This window comes from Triticum aestivum, chromosome 3D, assembly GCF_018294505.1.
Source record: "Triticum aestivum cultivar Chinese Spring chromosome 3D, IWGSC CS RefSeq v2.1, whole genome shotgun sequence".
Taxonomy (NCBI): domain Eukaryota; kingdom Viridiplantae; phylum Streptophyta; class Magnoliopsida; order Poales; family Poaceae; genus Triticum; species Triticum aestivum.
In genome coordinates, this window is record NC_057802.1 from 54,095,303 (window position 1) to 54,109,492 (window position 14,190).

A 14,190-nucleotide genomic window follows, 5' to 3' on the forward strand; every position below is an offset into this window, starting at 1 on the left:
AGTCCGGCTCTGGCAGGGAAGGATCTGGCGAACGAGCATCACCTGGATCATGTTCACAAGCTTGAAGTTCTTGTCCACCATGTTCTGGATGCGCGTCTGCAGCGTCTTCAGCTCCTCCGACGCCGCCCAATCCAGGCCCTTTTTCAGCCAGGATGTAAGATGCACTGGGGGCCCGGATTTGAATTCGGGAGCCGCGACCCAAGTAGCGTCGCGGGGCTCAGTGACATAAAACCACTGCTGTTGCCAACCCTTGACGGTCTCCACAAAGATACCTGTGGGCCATGTGACGTTGGACAATTTGCTCACCATGGCACCTCCGCACTTCGCATGTTGGCCATCCACCACTTTTGGCTTCACGTTAAAGATTTTCAGTCATAATCCGAAGTGGGGTGGGACGCGGAGGAAGGCCTCGCACACGACATTGAATGCCGAGATGTTGAGGAAGGAGTTTGGGGCTAGATAGTGGAAATCTAGCCCGTAGTAGAACATGAGCCCAAGGACGAAAGGGTGGAGAGGAAACCCTAGTCCGCGGACAAAGTGGGGAAAGAAGACTACCCTCTCGCTGGGCTCCGGGGTGGGAATGATCTACCCCTTGGCTGGGAGCCGGTGAGCGATTGCGTGTGTCAAGTACCCAGCCTCCCAGAGCTCTGTGATGTTCCCCTCCGTGACGGAGGAGGCCATCAACTTGCCCTGCGCTCTAGATCCGGACATGGCCGAAGTGCTTTTTGGGGGCGGAGGATGGAAGCTTGGGCGCTGGAGCTCAAGGACAAATAAGTAGAGAAGAAGAAGGCGTGGGTGAAAGAATGGATATTTATCCTCTTTTAAAGGCAGCGAATATCAAGCGCCTCCCCACTAGCCTTAAAACTCGCCTGTTCCCAAAGGGTCGTGCGGACGGTGTGGTTGGATTACCCGCGCCCGTATTGATGAGAATTTCGTGATAAGGGGACACGATCTCTGCTTCGACAAGACGTGTCAATAAAAACCACATCTCGAAACATGGAGCGGGAGGATAAAAACGGTTCGAAATAATAATCGGGCTGGAACGCAATGTCTCGCTACAAAAGCTGTCCGTGGATGGGACTTGTCGAATATAATACTTTCTACGGTTGTACGAGAAACCTGTTTTGCAGAGATGGATACACTTTTGTGTTCAAAGATTACCTTGGAGAATTCGGAGGAGAAACCCGCCTGTCAATGTCGAAGACAATCTGTGCGCCGGACACATCGACATTGAAGCCTGGTTCAGGGGCTACTAAGGGAGTCCCGGATTAGGGGGTCCTCGGCTGTCCGGACTATGTGACGTGGGCCAGACTGATGGGCCTTGAAGATACAAGACAGAAGACTCTCCCCCGTGTCCGGATGGGACTCTCCTTTGCGTGGAAGGCAAGCTTGGCGTTCGGATATGAATATTCCTTTCTCTGTAAACTGACTTTGTACAACCCTAGTCCCCTGCGGTGTCTATATAAACCGGAGGGTTTAGTTCGTAGAGGCAATCATAATCAGACAGGCTAGACATCTAGGGTTTAGCCATTACGATCTCGTGGTAGATCAACTCTTGTAATCCTCATATTCATCAAGATCAATCAAGCAGGAAGTAGGGTATTACCTCCATCGAGAGGGCCCAAACCTGGGTAAACATCGTGTCCCTTGTCTCCTGTTACCATCGACCTCAGACGCACAGTTCGGGACCCCCTACCCGAGATCCTCCAGTTTTGACACTGACAACTGCCGCTGCCGGATCTGGATGACGGCGAGTCTTTGTGGATTGGCCCGGGGTGGCGCAACCACGGCAGTGCGGTAGGGCGTGGAGCACGGTTTTGGTCGGGGCCACGGACGGCGGAGACAGGCTGCTCTACCGGTGGTCGCTGGCTCTTCGGGGAAGATTCCGAACTGTGTCAGCCGGGAGGCACAAGACGGCCATCAAGCCATCCAGCGTAGATCGGACAGTACCAAAATAAAATAAAATTGTGTGACCCCAATTTAGTCTTCAGTCAACAGAGGTGTGACCACTCTCGTACCTTGTTGTTGATCTCTTAGGGTATTTCTTCAGATCAGAGAGATGTGTCATTCTTGACATTATGCGTTTTCTGCATCTTCAGCCACACCGTCTTCCGACTCACCGCAGCTGCTCCAATAAGGGAATCATACACCAGAAGGGAGCTATAGTCCCCACTCAATAGTTCCCTGCATCGAATGCGCGTGCCTGACATGGACAGCCACAACAACTGCAAGGCCATCGACAAGTCAGCACATGATGCTGATGCTCACTTCTATGGATGGCGGCCAGATAAGTTGTACCCTCATCTTACTTGTGTGCAGCATTTATCACATTTCACTGTATATTCATGCTGATCTCTTACGGGTCTTGTTCAGGAGTTAACACTATTCCATAGTTCAGCTAAGAGACTTGTTCTTTACGTAACATTGTTCCATAGTTATCATCCATCAGCCAATGCTATCCCATGGGCTGGTGATTATAGTGTTATACCACTTCTAGTATAACCTATGTTGTTCTTTAATACTTTTTTGTGTCATCTAGTTAATCTCGAGTACAAACGATACATATTCTGTAGCTTTCATCTGTGTTCTCCCTTTAGTGTTTGAGACTTGTTGCTGCTAGTTAACCCCACTCCTACTACTTATGTCGTCTCCTACAGGCACTCATTACATAAATCTAACTACTAGTTGTCTTCCATGCATGTCAGATATAATTGCACACACTGATTTATCCACAAGAACCTCACGGAGCAATGTAACGGCCAGCAAACTTGACATCAATGATACCCAATATGATGGAACATGTAAAGGCAGCTCTTCACAAGACTTGCAGAAAGATGATGAATCCTATTCACCCCATAAGGTCATTGCTCTAACTTGGCCCTTGATATGGGTACAACATGCATATAATGTCCTGGAGTGCATCTACTCTGTTGCAATGCCTTGTGCTTCGCCTGCTAATCATGCATGTAAATATGGCATGTCTCCTGTTTTTCAGTACCTATTCCATTAATGATAACATGTTTTCAAATTCAAGTACTGTCATTCTACTCTATCGCAATGCCATCTGCTTAGTCTGGACATCATGCTTCTCAATATCTTATGCATTGTTATTCATCAGTATGTACTTCATCTGTCTACCATACCATATTCTTTTTTTACATTGAAGTGTTGTTCTAGTGGTCTCTTGCAATACCATCTTAGTTTCCCAATCATACATGCATATGTTGCCTTAGTGTTTTTCTGTAATGTATTCCGCTAGCATACAGTTCTACATTCAAGTAGTGTTTTTTTACACTGTTGTCCTATCGTATCCCTAGCTCTTACATCATACTCCCTCCGTCCGGATTACATGTCGCAGAAATGGATAAAACTGGATGTATCTAGAACTGAAATATTCCTAGACCCATCCATTTATTTCCGGATGGAGGGAATACATGTCAATATGTCATGCCTTTCTATTCTTCAGTACCTATTCCATCTCTGTTGTAGCATGTTTTATAATTGAAGCACCATTCTTCTATATAAGGCATGCAAGGGGAAGACGGCTATGTTAGAATCTGAAGGGTTACAAACCAAGTCTTTGCAAAAGATCCAAACGCCAGGAGATAATAAACCAGCTCCAATTTTCATAGATACTGCTCCAGCACAGAGAAACCCAACTCCCACTGATAATAAGCAGATTCTAGTGGCCAAAGAACTAGTCCGCTCCAGTCCAGCAAAAATATGTCAACTCCATTCTAAGAAGCGTGTGCGTATCCTCGCATCATGAAATTTTATAGCATTATGATCATATTTTCTACATGTTTCTTACCCATCTCTCTTTTAGAAAATAAGCTTAAAGGATAGAAGACTTTCTGTACTGGGATCGTATTCGAGGAAAGTATCTTGCAGGAATTCTCTGTGCTCCAATGCTGATGTAAGTACCTGTTGTATATCACTATATTTTTACATCAGCATGTATTTTGTTAATCGGTGTGAATCCAACCTTTATCTGATCTAAATTCAGTTGTAGCAAAATGTTAAAGGCGACAATGTTGATTTTTGTAAGGAAAACTGCCTGGTAGTTTTGCATACTGAGCTGCATGAGTGTACTATCTCATCATGCACATTACTGAATTGTAGTGCTGCTCTGGTTGCCCATTCATTCATTGTGCCAATGTTGCTTTCGTATTACCTTACCTGGCTGATGATAGATGTGCCATATTGTGTTAATTTGGTGTAGGCTCATGTGGTCTGGTTGCCCAAACGTTCGTTGTGTCAACGTTGCTTTCCTATTATCTGACCTGGCCAATGATAGCAATGCTAGTGTGTTAATTTGGTGCAGGCTGCTGAAGATAAGAAGACAAACTCTGAAAACAGCAAGGCAACCCCATTGTTTCTTTCCAATAAATCTAGGCCAGGTAATATGGCAATAACTCTTGATTAATCTGTTCGATTCCCCTCCTAATTTATGTTATGATGCAGTGGTCGAGACACTCTCGACTATCAATAATACAAGCTTGCCAAAATCGCCATCTGAATCTGTTCAGTTTCCTCTGTCTCAAATGCAACGGAAAAAATGTATGTTTGTGAACCAATTAATGGCTAAAGCAATGATGGAAATGGTGGAGGAATCAGAGGTGCACATTCGTGCGCAACAACAACTGATCGATGTTTTCAGAGACAGTGTAGCAAAGCAGCAAGAACTTGCCCACATGCTTATGGGCGTCATCTGCATTCAGGTTGTAGATTGTGACGTTGTAGATCGTTAGGTTCTGTTCATTTATTTGCACTGGCATCAAGCTTTGATTGCCCAGTGCATGTAATTTCCTGTAATATATGCTGGATGTGCAACATTTTTCCCTGTTGCCGTACCTTTGCTTGATCGGTTTTGGTCCTCTGCATAATTACTCGTCGTAATGGGCTCAAATTATCTAATTGGGCCTAAAGACATGTACGAACTTTAGTGGGCCCATTAAGTTAATGGTCCGTTACCAGGCCAAAAGTTAGTGGTCGGCCCTCTTACCTCCCGGGTCGTTAACAAGCCGACATCGAAGCGGGCAACAGGCGGGCCCATTTGATTTCACGGGCCATTAACAGGCCGATACTAGGTCAGGCTACATATGGCCCAACTATACTGTGGGCCTTTAGCAGGCCAAAAGAGATAGCGGGCTCGTACTAGACCATGAAGAGCATGGGCCGCAAAGAGGCCGAAAGTCAGGTCGTACTGTAAATGGCCCAACTGTGTTGTGGGCCTATAGCAGGCCGAAAGAGAAACCGGGCTGGTATTGGACCATGAAGAGCATGGGCCATTAAAAGGCCAAAACTTAGGTTCGACTGAATGGCCCAACTCACTTATGGGCCGTCAACAGGCAGAAAGACACACCGGGCCGGAAATTGGCCCAACACTTAAATGGGTCACTAAAAGGCCGAAAGATGTACATCTTGAAAATTGGCCCATCCCTTGAATGGGCCGTTAACAGGCCGAAACGACATCGGGCCAATATTGAGCCCAAATATATAGCGGGCTGTTAACGGGCTCGAACTGACGATGGGCTGCAATTGTGTCAAATCGTTAACGAGCCGTTGACTGGCCGAATTGGCACATCTCGTATGGGCCGTGGGATTAAATGGACCTGACACAAGTATGCCTTATATGGGCCGGCCTGCTAATTCTTACTGGGCCGGCCTTTTTCACCGGAGTGGGCCACTGTTGGGCCATGCCACGTGTCAATCTATCATAGGCGCCTCCTGTCCAATGAGTGGATGACATCTGTCCCAACGGTGAGCCGACACGTGGTTCCTCCGGCCAATGAGAATTTTACACGTGGAAAATCCCCATTGGTCCGGGCTATTAACGGGTTATCGGATCCAAATCGGAACCCGATAGCTTAACGGCGACCCGTTACGGTGGATGCCACGTGTCGGCCACCCTTGACGAAAGCACTGCTATGACGCGCGATTTATCGTCATGGAAGTGGAGACTTCCGTGATGATAATTTTGGTAATGTCATGGAACACTTCTACGACAGCACAGGTATGACTATCTTGATTTTGTCATAAAATCGTCATGGATGTACATGCGTGATAGAAAACGTGACCTACTGTGACAAACACGTATCATCACGGAAGTGTATTTTTTTGTAGTGCAAGGGCTATTCCTGAGGATGTGTCTGATGATGAACCAGTTATGGCACACCAAGATGGTGGGCAAGTCACACGGGAGGAGGTTCTCACACAGGAGGAGGTACATGTCACACAAGATGCTGGGCAAGTCACACAGGAGGAGGTTCATGTCACACAAGATGATGGCCAACTTACACAGGAGGATGTCAATGCCACACAGAATGATTGCCCAGTGCAGCAACAAGAGGATGAATATGATACACCTGTTGTCTTTCAGGTAAATTATAATCTTTTTTGTCCATTTCTTTTAGGTTGTATTTAATACGATACATCAGTGATGATAGCATGTGATGATTGGCTGTGCACAGGTGCAAGACTTTGGATGTACAATGCTTCATAAGATGCAGCACTCTAGGCCTGTACCTAGAGAAGAAACTGAAGGCACTCTGCCTTATTCATCATTCATATTACAGGCATCTAGTTCTCAAGCTTCAGCACATACAACAATAGCTACAAATGGTGGCAACCTGACCATGAAGTTGCTGAAGATGAAAAGAGATAAAGAAAGGCAGATGGCAGCCAGAAGAGATGAAGCACTAGAGGCAATGAATGAGATGGCAGAGAGGAGAGCAGAGGAGGCTGGAGCAAAGAGGCAGGAAATTGCTATCAGGAAAGCAGAGAAGGCAGCCAGAAGAAGAAGAGCAGCAAAAGAGAAGAAGGCTGAGGAAACAGCAGCAAAGTTGGAAGCTTCAGTAGCAAGGAAAGCAACATTACAAGAAGAGAAGGAGGCCAGGGCAATTGAAGCAATTGCAGCTAAGGCAGAGGCAGCAATGAAGAGAAGAGAAGAGCAAGAAGCAAAGAGAGCTATTGCAGCACTAAAGAAAAAACAAGATCAAGAAGCAAAGAAGAAACAGTAAGAAGAGGCCAAGGGAAGAAGAGCTGAAGAGAAGAAGCAAGCAGGAGGGCCAAGTGGACATGTGCCCAAGAAGAAAAGAGTCAACATGTCTGATGAGTTCAGATGAAGCAGTGTTGTTGCACTTGTATTTCAGTGATTTTTTGGCAGAAACTTAAATCTGAGTGTTTGAAACTACCAGAGCTCAAATGTAGTTCATTCAGTGACTCATTTCAAATGTACCAGACATAAGTGGTTCATTGAGTAATTTGATGCAAACTAAATTTGATGCAACTGAACTTGATGCACACTGAATTTTTGCTTCTCTGTCCATTTTTGCTGAATTTGATGCACACTAAATTTTTATGACTGAATTTGTATTGCTGAATTTGTTGCAAACTGAACATATGTACCAAATTTTGATTAAAGAAAAAAAATAAAAATCAAACAAAAAAAGTTTTGCCTGGTCTAGAACCCAGGACCTATGGTATTGAACATTGGGGGGCAATGCTAGTGGGTTAGTACTAATGCTTTGATCAAGGGCATGTACTAAACTGACTACTTAGTAGTTGCTAGTGGCCCAATGGCCCATGCCATTTCAGTTTCCTTCTCTGCTCTTTAAGCCCACCCACCGCTCCACTCTCCACTCACCTCTAGTCCATAGTCCACCCACGTCGCCTCGGTTACCCCGCTACCAAACTCCCACTCCGCCATCAAGAAAACCCCCGCCGCTGAGCACCACACCGCTGTTGATGCCATGGACAACAGCCCCGCCTGGCAGAGGCTCATCGACGACCTGGAAGGCGACAACAAGGCCATGCGCGCCGACCTGAAGGAGATCGGGCAGTGGTTCCCGAGCATCGGAATGTTTCGTCACCACGCGCGTGGCCTCCTCAAGGTCATGACCGAGGACGAGCTCGACCGCGCCATCACCAACCCCAAAGGTATCTCTCCAGCATTGGTCCTCTGTTTCGGGATACAGGAGACGCGCTCCAACGACCCGCGGCAGCGCACGCAGTGGTGGATGTACCGGTCCGCCACCACACCGCGGCAGCTCGATCCGCATCGCGTTTCCTCCAGGATGGAGCGTGTCAAGGATGTCGAAGTGGTCAACACGGCGTACTGGGACCGCTTCCAGCCCGACCTGCTGCTGCACGATGATGTCTCTGACGCCGACTCGTCCGACTCAGAGTACGATTCCGACGACACCTTTGGCTACAACGCCGACTCGTCCTGGTCGGCTGGCTGGGAAGAACCAGAGGTGATTGTCCTCTCTGACGACGAGCCGGAGGTCAAGGTGGCGGCGCCCGTCGTCCTGGAGATGGAGGTCCAGATGGTGGCGCCCATCACCAGGGAAGGTGACAAGAACCGCCTCATTGACGTCGAGCTGCTTCCAGATGTTCCTAACATCGTCAAGCAGGAGGTGGAGGTGGTCTTGGGCCTGGAAGCACAGGTTGACGTTGCAGCACAACCAGAGAGGAAGAAGAAGAGGAAGGTGATAGTTGCCATGGAGGTTCGCCGCTCGGAGCGCCTCCAGAAGATGAAGAACTGAAGATGAAGAAGATGCGGTTGCCAACATGAAGAAGATGCAGTTGCAGTTAGTTAGATATGCTGAAATATACAAATTTTCAGCATATAAGTTATAAAATAGTGTAGTTTGTTAGGTCTGCTTGTATATTAAGCACATAAGTTATTTCTAATTTCTGTCGGCAATGTTGAACTATGTGTTGGTTGGTTTGTGAACTAAGTGGAAGTTGAACTTGATGATGCTGTCTAGTTGCTATATAAGGATGTCGATGCTAAATTTTTGCTTCTCTGTCCATTTTTTGCTGAATTTGATGCTACTGTCTAGTTGCTATATAAGGATGTTGATGTTGTCTTGCTGAACTAATTAAGTTGAACTAAGCAAGTGGCAATGATGAAGTGCTACAAAATAGTGTAGTTTATGTTGTTGATGTTGTAATGTCCTCTCTGTCATGTTGATGTTGTTGATGTTGTCTTGTTGCTATATAAGGCAACAATCCAAAAGTGTGTTATTGCTATATAAGGCTACAATCCAAAAGAAGTTAACTGAATTCTGTCTATTGATGCTACTGAAGTTAACTGAATTTTGTTAGCAAATTCAGTTAACTTGCTCAACACCTTTGGTCCACCAACTGGTTCAAGTTTGTACTTGCACACCCTGTAACTTGCATTATGCATGCACCTTTGGTCCACCAACACCAGCAGAGCAACCACCAGATCCCCTTCTTCTTCCTCTCTTCCACCAGATCTTCATCTTCATCCTCCATTTTCCTCCTCTGCTCCTGTTCCCCTGGTCTCCAGCAGCAACCATGGTATCCTGGGATGATCTCCCAACCTCTTCTAAAGATGACTCGGTGACCAGCAAGGTTAGTCATGTCCTCTCCTCCATGCAGCTAGGGTTAAACAGCAGCTAGGGTTAAACAGCTTCTAGGGTTATACTTAACAAATGCAAAATTTTATTTTTTTAGCCTCCTGCCACAATTTCTTGCAAAGAATGGATTGGCCTGGCCACAGATCTGCCTAGCTTTACATGTGAGCATGGATCTTTGTGTGAGAAGCACGTGGCTTTTCAATCAGTTGACAGTGGAAGAAGATTCCTGTCTTGTGCACACAAGGATTGTAAAAATCCAGATAATAGTGCCATTTTAATTCCATTTCATCATTTGACAGTGACAGTGGCTTTTATCTGAAGATTTGCAGGTAACTGAATAATGTCACTTAAGTGAATCTTTGTTTGGATGATAGGAAGTACCTAAATGCACCTATGTGGAATGGATAGACCCTGAGTGGCCTGAAGCATTGAAGATGAGACTAGCTACCATATGGAGCATGTATGAAGAGGAGACAAAACAAAGGCTAACACAAAATGTGTTGAGTGCTGAACAGAACTTGAAGAACATGGAAGAGAAGACAAAAATGGAGAATGAGCTGAGACATTTCAAGCTTGATTTTGCCAAGATGGTGGCTGAAAAGGAGCGGGAAATGAGCCAATTAGGCAACACACAAATTGCTCTGGTTGATCTGAAGGAAGAGCTTGAGAAGAAGAAGAGCACTAACAAATCAGTAACAAACATTCATCAGGTATTCAGGGCTAAGGCAGAGAAAGAGAGGGACCAAGTCATGCAGGAGAGGGATCAATTGAAGCAAGAGAAGAGAAAGCTTGAGTACATGATTGGTGACTTATTCAAACACAAAGAGGACACCAAGGAGAAGATAAGGAAGCTTAAGGGGATGCTGAATGATTTTGACTGAACTTATCTTGTTCTTGTCCCTGTGTAAACTGAATTTGTCTAAGTATGTTGTGAAATGGATTTGGTTGTCAACTGAATTTATCTTGCCTGTCAACTGAATTTTAAGTGCAATGGATTTGGTTTTCAACTGTAATATGTTGTGAAATGGTTAGAATTGAATTGACATGATGTGTTGATGTTTAAATAAAGAAGTAACATAACAACATTGGTACATATTCAACATTCCAAGATAACATAACAACATTGGTACATAACTCCAGTCTTCATATTACTTGATCAGTTATCCATTACAACCATCACAGCATGCAACCATTACAACCATCAAAGCATGCATCCAAACCCAAAACAAGTACTTAATCTACTTAGTGTGCTCACTGATTTCACTACATCTCACTTCTTCATAACTACTATGAAACACAGCACACAAAGCACCATAACAGCAGCCATCACCAGCTTCAGCAGCACTAGGATTTCTCTACCTAATCCACGCAGCATAGCAACTTGCTGCTTGGTAGCAAAGTGCTTCTCACTAGGGGTGCCAAATGACCCAAAATCAACTCTGCGAGCACCTCTCCCAGCCATGCCCCTTCCAGCTATTCTTCTTGTGTTCATTGCTTCAGCCCTCCTCCTCTCAAGCTCCTCCCTTTATCCCCAGCTGCTCCTATTGCATCCACAGAAGCATCACCAACAAGAACCCTATGTTCAACAAGATGCTGCACATATTTAAGCTCCGAACGCCAGAAATCACAGGTGACCTATAAAACAAAGGAAACACAGCATATTCAGTTAACTGAAAAAGTTCAGTTAACTATAAAGTTCAGTTAACTATTAGGGCATATGCAATTAACTACAAAACTGTTAGGAAACGTAGCATGCATTTTCAAAAAAAATCCTACGCTCACGCAAGATCTATCTAGGAGATGCATAGCAACGAGAGGGGGAGAGTGTGTCCACGTACCATCGTAGACCAAAAGCGGAAGCGTTATGTTAACGCGGTTGATGTAGTAGAACGTCTTCACGATCCAACTGATCCTAGGGGTGGCCGGCCCTAGGGGTGGCGCGCCATGGGGAGGGAGTCCTACTAGGACCCCACTCCTAGTAGGATTCGCCCCCTTCCTTCCAACGGAGAGGGGAAAGGGGAAAGAGGGGGAGAGGGAGAAGGAAAGGGGGCCGCGCCCCCACCCCTTGTCCAATTCGGATTGGTGCCATGGGGGGGCACCACCTCTTGTGGCCTTCCTCCCTCTCTCCACTATGGCCCATGAGACCCATCAACTTTCTCGGGGGGTTCCGGTAACCTCCCGGCACTCCGAAAAATCCCCGAACCTCTTCGGAACCATTCCGGTGTCCGTATATAACCTTCCAATATATCAATCTTTACCTCTCGACCATTTCGAGACTCCTCGTCATGTTCGTGATCTCATCTGGGACTCCGAACAAACTTCGTTCACCAAAACACATAATTCATAATACAAATCGTCATCGAACATTAAGCGTGCGGACCCTACGGGTTCGAGAACTATGTAGACATGACTGAGACATATCTCTGGTCAATAACCAATAGCGGAACCTGGATGCTCATATTGGTTCCTACATATTCTATGAATATCTTTATTGGTCAAACCGCACAACAACATACGTCATTCCCTTTGTCATCGGTATGTTACTTGCCCGATATTCGATCGTCGGTATCTTCATACCTAGTTCAATCTCGTTACCGGCAAGTCTCTTTACTCGTTTCGTAATGCATCATTCCGTAACTAACTCATTAGTCACATTGCTTGCAAGGCTTATCTGATGTGCATTACCGAGAGGGCCCAGAGATACCTCTCCGATACACGGAGTGACAAATCCTAATCTCGATCTATGCCAACTCAACAAACACCTTCGGAGACACCTATAGAGCATCTTTATAATCACCCAGTGACGTTGTGACGTTTGATAGCACACAAGGTGTTCCTCCGGTATTCGGGAGTTGCATTATCTCATAGTAACAGGAATATGTATAAGTCATGAAGAAAGCAATAGCAATAAAACTTAACGATTATTATGCTAAGCTAACGGACGGGTCTTGTCCATCACATCTTTCTCTAATGATGTGATCTCGTTCACCAAATGACAACACATGTCTATGGTCAGGAAACTTAACCATCTTTCATTAACGAGCTAGTCAAGTAGAGGCATACTAGGGACACTTAGTATTGTCTATGTATTCACACATGTACTAATTTCCGGTTAATTAATACAATTCTAGCATGAATAATAAACATTTACCATGATATAAGGAAATATAAATAACAACTTTATTATTGCCTCTAGGGCATATTTCCTTCAGTCTCCCACTTGCACTAGAGTCAATAATCCAGATTACATAGTAATGATTCTAACACACATGGAGCCTTGGTGCTGATCATGTTTTGCTCGTGGAAGAGGCTTAGTCAACGGGTCTGCAACATTCAGATCCGTATGTATTTTGCAAATCTCTATGTCTCCCTCCTTGACTTGATCGCGGATGGAATTGAAGCGTCTCTTGATGTTTGGTTCTCTTGTGAAATCTGGATTCCTTCGGCAAGGCAATTGCTCTAGTATTGTCACAAAATATTTTTGTTGGACCCAATGCACTAGGTATTACACCTAGATCGGATATGAACTCCTTGATCTAGACTCCTTCATTTGCTGCTTCCGAAGCAGCTATGTACTCCGCTTCACACGTAGATCCCGCCACGACGCTCTGCTTGGAACTGCACCCACTGACAGCTCCACCATTCAATATAAATACGTATCCGATTTGTGACTTAGAGTCATCCGGATCAGTGTCAAAGCTTGCATCGACGTACCATTTACGACAAGCTCTTTGTCACCTCCATAAACGAGAAACATATCCTTAGTCCTTTTCAGGTATTTCAGGATGTTCTTAACCATTGTCTAGTGATCCACTCCTGGATTACTTTGGTACCTCGCTGCTAAACTTATAGCAAGGCACACATCAGGTCTGGTACACAACATTGCATACATGATAGAACCTATGGCCGAGGCATAGGGAATGACTTCCATTTTCTCTATATCTTCTGCAGTGGTCGGGCATTGAGTCTGACTCAACTTCACACCTTGTAACACAGGCAACAACCCTTTCTTTGACTGGTCCATTTTAAACTTCTTCAAAACTTTATCAAGGTATGTGCTTTGTGAAAGTCCAATTAAGCGTATTGATCTATCTCTATAGATCTTGATGCCCAATATATAAGCAGCTTCATCGAGGTCTTTCATTGAAAAATTCTTATTCAAGTATCCTTTTATGCTATCCAGAAATTCTGTATTATTTCCAATCAACAATATGTCATCGACATATAATATTAGAAATGCTAGAGAGCTCCCACTCACTTTCTTGTAAATACAGGCTTCTCCAAAAGTATGTATAAAACCATATGCTTTGATCACACTATCAAAGCGTGTATTCCAACTCCGAGAGGCTTGCACCAGTCCATAAATGGATCGCTGGAGCTTGCACACTTTGTTAGCACCTTTAGGATCGACAAAACCTTCTGGTTGCATCATATACAACTCTTCTTTAAGAAATCCATTAAGGAATGCAGTTTTGACATCCATTTGCCAAATTTCATAATCATAAAATGCGGCAATTGCTAACATGATTTAGACAGGCTTAAGCATCGCTACGGGTGAGAAGGTCTCATCGTAGTCAACTCCTTGAACTTGTCGAAAATCTTTCACAACAAGTCGATCTTTGTAGACAGTAACATTACCGTCAGCGTCAGTCTTCTTCTTGAAGATCCATTTATTCTCTATTGCTTGCCGATCATTGGGCAAGTCAACCAAAGTCCACACTTTGTTCTCATACATGGATCCCATCTCAGATTTCATGGCCTCAAGCCATTTCGCGGAATCTGGGCTCATCATCGCTTC